Source organism: Theropithecus gelada, chromosome 10 (assembly GCF_003255815.1).
Source record: "Theropithecus gelada isolate Dixy chromosome 10, Tgel_1.0, whole genome shotgun sequence".
Lineage (NCBI taxonomy): Eukaryota > Metazoa > Chordata > Mammalia > Primates > Cercopithecidae > Theropithecus > Theropithecus gelada.
In genome coordinates, this window is record NC_037678.1 from 64,671,006 (window position 1) to 64,683,399 (window position 12,394).

Genomic DNA, 12,394 nt, shown 5'->3' on the forward strand with positions numbered 1-12,394 from the left:
GGCCTGCCATTATTATCATTCATTCAATAGAAGTGTTCCACTGTCTGTCCTCCCCTTCTTCTTAGCAATGGGGTCCTGGTATTGAGGCACACAGCTGATCCAAATAAAGGCCATGTTTTCCCTGCAGCTGGATGTGGCCAGTTCCCCCTGCAGCTGGATGTGGCCATGTGACCAAGTTCTGACCCATGACAGATAAGCAGAAATGATCTGCAACTTCAGCCAAGTCTCCGTAAAGAGAGGGTGTGTTTTCTTCCCATTTCCTTCTTTCTGCTGGCTGAAGTGCATACTCAGTGATGGCAGGCAGAGTGGCCATCTTGGGCTGTGAAGGGAAGCCAGGCTAGAGTCAGCAGATATTGTAGTAACCAGGTAGAAATGCCAACAAGTTGAAAATTAAGTGTCTTATGAAACTTGGGGAAGGAGACACCAGGGCCCCTAAAACTTCCTTTGATTAAATAAGATACAGCAGGTCCAAGCTTTGACCCAACCCGTATAAGCTGTTAATGTCTGTCAGAGGCAAATCTTTTATTCATTGATTCATTTATTGAGTGGTTGCCAGGAGCCAAGCCCTGTGCTAGTCATTGGGGATGCAGCAGGAAACAGGACGCTTGGAGTCTGTGCCCTCCTGGAGCCTTCATTACCATTCCTAGCATTTTATTCTAAAGTGTTTCTGCCATCACCTCCAGTCAAGACGGCATTGGGTTCATGCTTTAAAAATAACTTCTGCTCCCCAGCTGGAACTCATACATTGCAGATGGGAATGCAAAATGGTATACCTGCTTAGAAAAACAGTTTGGGAGTTTCTTATAAAGTTAAACATATACTTACCATACTACCCAGCAACCCCATTCTTAGGTGTTTGCCCAGGACAAATGAAAACGTGTCCACACAAAGACTTGTATATGAATATTCATAGCAGATTTATACATAACAGCCCAAACTGGAAACAATTCAAATGTCTATCAATAGAAGAATGGATTAAAAAATTGTGACATAACCATACAACAGAATACTACCCAAAAAGGAATGAACTATGGATATACACAGTAATATGGATTAATCTAAAAATCACTACATTTGACGAGATTAAGATGGAAGATAGGAGGCCAGACTAGCTTTCAGCTCCCGCTCAGATGGACAGAGCAGCCAGTGGAGACTCACATCGTGAACTTTTGCTCCAAGAACTACCACAGGAACATACCAGGAAAGCCAAGAGAATCCACAGACCCTTTAAAGGAACTGGATCATTGCTGCAGGCTCCCTGAGATGCCAAAAACCTGTGAGTCTGCTTGCTTTCTCAACAGAGAGGCTCATGGTCTAGGGCAAGTTCTCAGCCCTGGTCACCAGCTGCCTGGAAATAGACTCAGTGCTGTTGGAGGGGCATGGTGGGAGTGAGACCAGCCTTTAGGACTGCAGGCTGCATAGGAGTGGGTAAGGCCCATGACTGCCAGCTTTCCCCCATTTCCCTGATGACCTGTATGACTCAGCAGAGGCAGCCATAATCCCCCTGGGAATATAACTCCACTGGACTGGGAAACAGTCCCCCATCCCCCACAGCAGCTGCAGTAAGCCCTGCCCAAGGAGAAGCTGAACTCAGACATGCCTATCCCTGCCCCGTCTTGGTGATCTTTCTCTACCTGCCCCAGTAACCGAAGACAAAAGTCATAATCTCTTGGGAGTTCTGCAGCCCTGCCCACTGCCTGAGAATCCTGAATACTTACCCAGTTGTCTCTAGGGCAAGTTTGCTTCCTCCCTGAAGACCGTGGCTGATGCACTCTTGAAAGCACCACATCTTGGCTGGAGGCCAACCAACTCAAAACCAGCACTCTAAACAAAAACACAACCAAGGACCCTCACAGATCCCACTTCATTCCCCTGCTAGCTTCACAGGAGCAGGTGCTGGTATCCATGGCTGCGACACTTGAAGACGGATCACATTACAGGACTCTTTGCAGACGCTTCCCAATACCAGCCTAGAGCCCGGGAGCTCCACTGGGTGGCTAGACCCAGAAAAGCAAAAGCAATCACTACAGTTTGGCTCTCAGGAAGCCCCATCCCTAGGGGAAGGGGAAGAGCACAACATCAAGGGAACACCCCGTGAGACCAGAGTCTGAACAGCAGCCTCTGAATCCCTGATCATAGTCTACCCAAATGAGAAGGAACCAGAAAAACAATTCTGGTAAAGTGACAAAACAAGGTTCTTTCACACCCCCAAAAGATTATACCAGCTCACCAGCAATGGATCCAAACCAAAGATGAAATCTCTGAATTCCCAGAAAAAGAATTCACAAGGTCGATTATTGAGCTAATCAAGGAGACACCAGAGAAATGTGAAGTCCAACTTAAAGAAATCGAAAACATGATACAGGAAATGAAAGAAAAAATCTTCAGTGAAATAGCATAAATAAAAACAATCGCAACTTCTGGAAATCGAAGACACACCTAGAGAAATGCAAAATGCACTGGAAAGTCTCAGCAATAGAATTGAACAAGCAGAAGAAAGAAAGAACTTCAGAGCTCAAAGACCAGACTTTCAAATTAACCCAATCTGTCAAAAACAAAGAAAAATGAATTTTAGGCCAGGCGCGGTGGCTCAAGCCTGTAATCCCAGCACTTTGGGAGGCCGAGACGGGCGGATCACGAGGTCAGGAGATCGAGACCATCCTGGCTAACATGGTGAAACCCCGTCTCTACTAAAAAATACAAAAAACTAGCTGGGCGCGGTGGCGGGCGCCTGTAGTCCCAGCTACTCGGGAGGCTGAGGCAGGAGAATGGCGGGAACCCGGGAGGCGGAGCTTGCAGTGAGCAGAGATCCGGCCACTGCACTCCAGCCTGGGCGGCAGAGCGAGACTCCGTCTAAAAAAAAAAAAAAAAGAAAAATGAATTTAAAAAAATAAACTGTAGCAGGATGAGCCGCAGACGAAACCTCTCAGACACCAAGTTGTAGAAGGAAGGGCTTCATTCAGCTGGGAGCATCGGCAAGCTACTATCTTAAAATCCAAGCTCTCCAAGTGCACAATTTCTGTCCCTTTTAAGGGCTCACAACACTAAAGATTTCACATGAAAGGGTCATGATTGATTTGAGCGAGCAGGGTGTACATGACGGGCTGCATGCACCAGTGGTCAGAGTGAAACAGAACAGAGCAGGGAGTTTCACAATGTTCTTTTGTACAATGCCGGGAATCTATGGATAACATTGGTTTCTAAGTCATGAGTTGATTTTTAACTGCGAGGTTTAGGCCAGGCAGACCCAGGCCCGGTTTTGGATCTGACACCGGGCTGCCTGTCTTTGGTTTCACTTCCTTGTTTTTTCTTAAAACAGGTACTGAGTATAAAACAATATGAGAGGGTCTCTCTCTTTCCTCAAAACAAAGCCTCCAAGAAGTTTGGGACTATGTTAAATGTCCCAAGAATAAGAATAATTAGTATTCCCAAGGAAGAAGAGAAATCTAAAGGTTTGGAAAACATATTTTAGGGAATAATTGAGGAAAACTTCCCCAGCCTTGCTAGAGATCTAGATATCCAAATACAAGAAGCTCCTGGGAAGCTTATCACAAAAAGATCATCATCTAGGCACATAGTCATCAGGTTATATAAAGTCAACATGAAGAAAAGGATCTTAAGAGCTGTGAGACAAAAGCATCAGGTAATCTATAAAGGAACACCTGTCAGATTAACAGCAGATTTCTCAGCAGAAGCCCTACAAACTAAAAGGGATTGGGATCCTATTTTTAGCCTGCTTAAAGAAAACAATTATCAGCCAAGAATTTTGTATCCAGCAAAACTAAACGTCATAAATGAAGGAAAGATACAGTCCTTTTCAGACAAACAAATGCTGAAAGAATTCACCACTACCATGCCAGCACTATAAGAACTGTTAAAGGAACTCTAAATCTTGAAACAAATCCTCAAAATACACCAAAATAGAACCTCCTTAAAGCATAAATCTCACAGGACCTATATAAAAATAACACAATGAAGAAAAAGGTATTTAGGCAACAAATAACAGGATGAATAGAATAGTACCTCACATCTCAATACTAGCATTGAATGTAAATGGCCTAAATGCTCCACTTCCAAGATACAGAATGGCAGAATGGGTAAGAATTCACCAACTGAGTTTCTGCTGTCTTCAAGACACTCATCTAACACATAAAGTCTCACATAAACTTAAGGTAAAGGGATGGAAAAAGATATTCCATGCAAATGGACACCAAAAGCAAGCAGGAGTAACTATTCTTATATCAGACAAAACAAACTCTAAAGCAACAGCAGTTAAAAAAGACAAAGAGAGACGTTACATAGATAAAAGGACTAGTCCAACAGGAAAATATCACAATTATAAATACATATGTACCTAACACTGGAACTCCCAAATTTATAAAACAATTACTACTAGACCTAAGAAATGAGATAGATGGCAATATGATAATAGTGGGGGACTTTAATATTCCACTGATAGCACTAGACAGGTCATCAAGACAGAAAGCCAACAAAGAAACAATGGACTGTAAACTATACCCTATTGTCAGGCCTCTGAGCCCAAGCCAAGCTGTTGCATCCCCTATGACTTGCAGGTATTCGCCCAGATGGCCTGAAGTAACTGAAGAATCACAAAAGTAGTGCAAATGCCCTGCCTCACCTTAACTGATGGCATTCCACCACAAAAGAAGTGAAAATGGCCGGTCCTTGCCTTAAGCGATGATATTATCTTGTAAAATTCCTTTTCCTGTCTCATCCTGACTCAAAAAGCTCCCCAACCGAGCACCTTGTAACCCACACTCCTGCCCTCCAGAGAACAACCCCCCTTTGACTGTAATTTTCCTTTACCTACCCAAATCCTATAAAATGGCCCCACACTTATCTCCCTTTGCTGACTCTCTTTTCGGACTCAGCCCGCCTGCATCCAGGTGAAATAAACAGCCATGTTGCTCACACAAAGCCTGTTTGGTGGTCTCTTCACATGGACGCGCATGACACCTATAACAAATGGACTTAACAGATACTAATATTTACAGAACATTCTACCCAACAACTACAGAATATACATTCTATTCTTTAGCACATGGAACATTCTCCCAGATACATCATATGATAGACCACAAAACAAGTCTCAGTAAATTTAAGAAAATCGAAGTTATATCAAGTACTCTCAAAACCATGCAAATACATGGAAATTAATAACCTGCTCCTGAACGGATCGTTGGGTCAACAATGAAATCAAGATGGAAATTTAAAAAATTCTTTGAACTAAAGGATAATAGTGACACAACCTATCAAAACCTCTAGGATACAGCGAAAGCAGTGCTAAAAGGAAAGTTCATAGCATTACATGCCTACATCAAAAAGTCTAAAAAAGCACAAATAGATAATCTAAGGTCACAACTTAGATTATAAGGTCTCCTAGATAATCTAAGGAGAAACAAGAACAATCCAAACCCAAACTCAGCAGAAGAAAAGAAATAACAAAGATCAGAGCAGAACTAAATGAAATTCAAACAAACAAAAAAATACAAAAGATAAATGAAACAAAAATCTGGTTCTTTGAAATGATAAATAGATAGCCTATTAACGAGATTAACCAAGAAGAGAAAAGATCCAAATAAACTTAATTAGAAATGAAATGGAAGATATTACAACTGATACTACAGAAATACAAAAGATTATTCAAAGCTACTATAACCACCTTTACGCATGTAAACTAGAAAACCTAGAGGAGGCCAGGCGCAGTGGCTCATGCCTGTAATCCCAGTCGAGGCCGAGATTTGGGAGACTGAGATGGATGTATCACCTGATGTCTGGAGTTTGAGACCAGCCTGCCCAACATGGTGAAACCCTGTCTCTACTAAAAATACAAAAATTAGCTGGGCGTAGTGGTGGGGGCATGTAATCCCAGCTACTTGGGAGACCAAGGCAGAAGAATCACTTGAACCTGGGAGGCGGAGGTTGCAGTGAGCTGAGACTCTGCCATTGCACCTCAGCCTAGGCAGCAAGAGCAAAACTCCATCTAAAAAAAAAAAAGAAGAAGAAAAAAAGAAAAAGAAAACCTAGAGGAGATGGACAAATTCCTGGAAACATACAATCCTCCCTGATTAAACCAGGAAGATATAGAATCTCTAAACATATCAATAACAAGCAGGGAGATTGAAATGGTAATTTAAAAATTGCCAACAAAAGAAGTTCAGGATCAAATGTATTCATGGTGAATTCTATCAGACACTCAAAGAAGAATTGGTACCAATTGTATTGACACTATTCCAAAAGATAGAGAATGAGGGAATCCTCCGTAAATCATTCTATGAAGCCAGTAACACCCTGATACCAAAAACTAGGGAAGGACAAAACAAAAAAAGAGAACTACAGACCAATAACGCTGATGAACATAGATGCAAAAAACCTCAACAAAATACTAGCGAACTGAATCCAACAGCATATCAAAAAGATAATCCACCATTATCAAGTGGGCTTCTTACCAGGAATACAGGGATGGTCTAACATACATAAGTCAATAAATGTGATAAACCACATTAACAGAAAAACAAAAATCACGTGATCGTCTCAATAGACACAGAAGAAGCATTTGACAAAATCCAGCATCCTTTATGACTAAAACCCTCAGCAAAATTGGCATAGAAGGGGCAAAAGTTAATACAAGTCATCTACAGCCAACCTATAGCCAACATTATACTGAATGGGGAAAGGTTCCCCCAAGAACTGGAACAAAACAAGGATGCCCATTTTCACCACTTCTGTTCAACACAGTACTGGAAGTCCTAGCCAGAGAAATTAGACAAGAGAAAGAAATCAAAGGCATCCAAATTGGTAAAGAGGAAATCAAACTGTCACTGTTTGCTGACGATATGATTTGTATACCTAGAGAACCCTAAAGACTCATCCAAAAAGCTCCTAGAACTGGTAAATGAATTCATCAAAGTTTCAGGATACAAAATTAATGTACACAAATCAGTAGCTCTGCAATACACCAACAGCGACCAAGCTGAGAATCAAATCAAGAAATCAACCCCTTTCACAACAGCTGCAAAATAAAATAAAATAAAATAAAATACTTTGGAATATGTTAATACCTAACCAAGGACATGAAAAACCTCTACAAGGAAAACTACAAAACACTGCTGAAAGAAATCACAGACAACACCAACAATGGAAACACACTGCATGTTCACGGATGGATAGAATCAATATTGTGAAAATGACTATACTTCCAAAAGCAGTCTACAAATTTAATGCAATTCGCATCAAAATACTACCATCATTCTTCACAGAACTAGAAAAAACAATCCTAAAATTCGTATGGAACCAAAAAAGAGCCCACATAGTCAAAGCAAGACTAAGCAAAAGAACAAATCTGGAGGCATCACATTACCCGTCTTCAAACTGTACTATAAGGCAAAAGAAATAATCAGCAGAGTTCACAGACAACCCACAGAGTGGGAGAAAATCTTCACAATCTATACATCTGATGAAGGACTAATATCCCAAATGTACAAAGAACTCAAACAAATCAACAAGAAAAAAACAAACAATCCCATGAAAAGGTGGGCTAAGGACCTGAATAGACAATTCTCAAAAGAAGATATACAAATAGCCAACAAGCGTATGGAAAAATGCTCAACATCACTAATGATCAGGGAAATGCAGATTGAAACCACAATGTGATACCACCTCACTCCTGCAAGAATGGCCACAATTTAAAAAAATAAAAAATAAAATAAATGTTGGCATGGATATGGTGAAAAGGGAACATTTGCACTGCTTTTGGGAATGTAAACTAGGACAACCACTACGGAAAACAGTGTGGAGATTCCTTAAAGAACTAAAAGTAGATCTACCATTTGATCCAGCAATCCCACTACTTAAGTATCTACCCAGAGGAAAAGAAGTTATCATACGAAAAAGATACACACACATGCTTATAGCAACATAATTTGCAATTACAAAAATACGGAACCAGCCCAAATGCCCATCAATCAATGAGTGGATAAAGAAAATGTGGTATATATATACCATGGAATACCATAAAAAGGAATGAAATAATGGCATTCACAGCAAGCTGGATGGAATTGCAGAGTATTATTCTAAGTGAAGCAACTCAGGAATGGAAAACCAAGCATCATAGGTTCTCCTATATGAGAGTTAAGCTATGAGGCTACAAAGGTGTAAGAATGATACACTGGACTTTGGAGACTCCAGGGAAAGGGTTGGCGGTGGCGAGGGATAGAAGACTACACATTCAGTACAGTGTACACTGCTCGGGTGATGGGTGCACCACAATCTCAGAAATCACCACTAAAGAGCTTACTCATGTAACCAACCACCACCTGTTCCCCAATAACTTATTGAAATAAAAAATAAAAAAAATAAAAATCACTACATTTGGAAAAAGAAGCCAGACACAAAAGAATACATACTGTATGATTTCATTTATATGAAATTCAAGGAAAGGCAAACTAATGTATAGAAAACAGATCGATGGTTACCTGGGGCTGGAGAAGGGGATTATTAGCTGCAAAGGGCACAAGGGAAGTTTTTGGGTGAGGAAAATATTCTTTTTCTGATTTTAGTTGTGATTACATGATTGTATATATTAACCAAAACTCATTGAATAATACACTTAAATTGGTGATTATGTTGCATGTAAATCATACTTTAACAAAACTGATGTTAAAGAAAATAAGTGTCCGGCTGGGCACTTCCTTGTTATTGTGTAAAATTCTGGTTCCACGATCACAAAATTGAATATGTATATAATCAGAAATTAGAAATTACCAATATTTGAACACTTTCTGTACTTAGTGTTTTTCTTCTTTCCCTTTTCCTTCTGCCAAAGTATATGCTTTAGTAATCCTTTCATGATGGTATGTGTAACTTGATTTATGAAAGTTTGAATATGTCTGTAATTTTTCTTCTTCAATGTTCATTTAGCTTTGTATTGAAGTAGGTTGATAGTATTTTTCCCAGAGTGAGACTCTGTCTCAAAAAAAAAACCCAACAAACAAAAAAAAAAACCCAACAAAGAAAAAAAACAGTTAATTTTGTCTGTTTTTGTTTCATAACTTTTCTCTTTTTACAAGTCATTCCTTCATTTACCTTTGCTAGGATCTTAAATGTATTTTAAAGTCAGTTCCAGATTATTTATCTAGAGCAATCTGGAACTGAATTTATGAAATTACTTATCACTAATGAATCCATCTGTTCAGAGTTGAATTTGTTGGCTTTCTTAGTGTCAATTTTCTTCCCATGCTTTAGAATTTTGGTTTGTAGGCTTATTTTGAAGAGGATTATTTCTGTCCTTTTTCTGTCTCTGCACTTGTCTAAACCAAGACCCTCAGGACCCCAGTCCCAAGCCAGGCTTCCTATTGGCAGCTCAAAATTTCCAGTCTTTGTGATATGGAAGGTATCATAGATACAGTTAATGAGCCAGGGTGGCTTGGCTCAAGTCCCAACTGGCAGACCTGGGTCTGCACTCTTCTGTTACCTAAGATATGGTTTCAAGCTGTGAGTTTGATGCTAGACTCCCAGCTCTAAAGAACTCTTTTGCTCCCTATTTACTGTGTAGGACTTGAATTCCTAGTCACTTCTGCCTGTTTCCAGATCCACAGCCTGTAGGCCTTGAGGTTTCAATCTCTATATCTTCATGTTTCTCTTCCTTTTCTGTTCCAGAGAAGATTGTCTTGTTTAGGAGTGTGAGTTTTATTTATTTAAAACATAAAAATTATCTGTTATTACAGTATATGAACAAATATTATTTTCCCCCATTAATTCATGGACATTTCTTTTTTTTCTTTTCTTTTTTTTTTTTGAGATGGAGTCTCGCTCTGTCACCCAGCCTAGAGTGCAGTGGCGCGATCTCAGCTCACTGCAAGCTCTGCCTCCTGGGTTCATGCCATTCTCCTGCCTCAGCCTCCCGACTAGCTGGGACCACAGTTGTCTGCCACCATGCCCGGCTAATTTTTTTTTTGTATTTTTTAGTAGAGATGGGGTTTCACCGTGTTAGCCAGGATGGTCTCTATCTCCTGACCTCGTAATCTGCCCACCTCGGCCTCCCAAAGTGCTGGGATTACAGGCGTGAGCCACCGCGCCCCGCCTCTTTTTTTTTTTTTTTTTTGAGAGTTTCACTCTTGTCACCTGGGTTCAAGTACAGTGGCATGATCTCAGCTCACTGCAAGCTCCGCCTTCCAGGTTCAAGCAGTTCTCCTGCAGGCTCCCGAGTGGCTGGGATTACTGGTGCCTGCCACCATGCCCAGCTAATTTTTTGTATGTTTAGTAGAGACAGGGTTTCGCCATGTTGGGCAGGCTGGTCTCAAACTCCTGACCTCAGGTGATCCGCCTGCCTCGGCTTCCCAACATGCTGGGATTACATGCTGGGATTACACCTGCCACCAAGCCCCACTAATTTTTGTATCTTTAATGCAGATGGGGGATTGCCATGTTGGCCAGGCTGGTCTCAAACTCCTGAGCTCAGGTGATCCACCTGCCTTGGCCTCCCAAAGTGCTGGGATTACAGACGTGAGCCACCACACCCAGCAAAATTAACTGTTGATGTGAAAAAGAAACAATTTGAAATCCTAAAAATGGGTTGGGTGCAGTGGCTCAGATCACACCAAGATCATGCCACTGCACTCCAGCCTCGGCAACAGAGCAAGACTTCATCTCAAAAAACAAAAAAAATCTTACTGGCTGGGTGTGGTGGCTCACGCCTGTAATCCCATCACTTTGGGAGGCTGAAGAGGGCAGATCACGAGGTCAGGAGATCGAGACCATCCTGGCTAACACAGTGAAACCCCGTCTCTACTAAAAATACAAAACATTAGCGGGGCATGGTGGCAGGCGCCTGTAGTCCCAGCTAATTAGGAGGCTGAGGCAGGAGAATCACTTGAATCTGGGAGGTGGAGGTTGTAGTGAGCCAAGATCACACCACTGCACTCTAGCCTGGACAACAAGAGTGAGACTCCACCTCAAAAAAAAAAAGATAAAAAAAGAAAAAGAAATCCTAAAAATAAAAAATAAAAAAAAGATTATCATTGAAGTAAATTCAAATGGGATAAGACACAGTTGAAGGGACAATTAGTGAATTAAAAGATATTTCTGAGAAATTCACCCAAAGCAACACAGAGAGAAAAAGAAATGAAAAACATGAAAGTGCAGCTAAGACATAGTGAACCGATTAAAATGTTTCATTATATACATAACAGAAATACCAGAAAGATAGAATAAAGAATGAAATGGAGATGTAATATGTATGAGATAATGGCTGAGACTATTTCAAAATAAAAAAGAAAGTCCTGAGATGGAAAATGCATACCATGTGCTAACATTGCAATGATGAAATCAAAGATAAAGAGATAAATCTCAAGTTACAAGAGATTAAAGACCAATTGCCTACAAAGGAATGCTAGTTCAACTGAACAGATTTTTCATTAGCAATAAGGGATGACATACACAGAGAAGTAATATCATGAACATGCAGAGGGAAAAATACTATCAACCTACTTCAATAGAAAGCTAAATGAACACTGAAGAAGAAAAATTACAGACATTTTCAAACTTTCATAAATCAAGTTACCCATACCATCATGAAAGGATTACTAAAGCATATACTTTGGCAGAAGGAAAAGTGAAAGAAGGAAAACATTAAGTACAGAAAGTGTTCAAATATTGGTAAATCTAATTTCTGATTATATACATATTCAATTTTGCAATAAATAGTGGAAACAGAATTCTAGAAAATAACAAGGAAGATGGCTGGGCATGGTGGCTCACACCTGTAATCCCAGCACTTTGGGAAGCCAAGGCAGGTGGATTACCTGAGGTCAGGAGTTCAAAACCAGCATGACCAACATGGTGAAACCCCATCTCTAATAAATACAAAAAATTAGCTGGGCATGCTGGTGCATGCCTGTAGTCCCAGCTACTTGGGAGGCTGAGGCAGGAGAATTGCTTGAACCTGGGAGGTGGAGGTTGCAGTGAGCTAAGATTGTGCCATTGCACTCCAACCTGGGCAACATGAACAAAACTCTGTCTCAAATAAATAAATAAATAATGAGGAAGACAGAGTGAGGGGAATTCAATTGGTAGTTACATTATGTTAAAGCGATTGTCTTGTCAGGAGGAAAATAGAGATACTGAATAATTTTACACTGTTGGGAAAATGTATAGCCAAGTAACTATGTTAAAAATTAAAACGAAACCACTAAAAGAAATGTGATATATAATAGTAGTCCCCAATTTTTTTTGGCACCAGGGACTGGATTCATGAAAGACAATTTTTCTGTGGACTGGTGGGGTGGGTGTGTGTGTGTGGGGGAGTGCGGGGATGGTTTTGGGATTACTCAAGTGCATTACATTTATCATTAGATTCTCATAAGAAGCACACAAC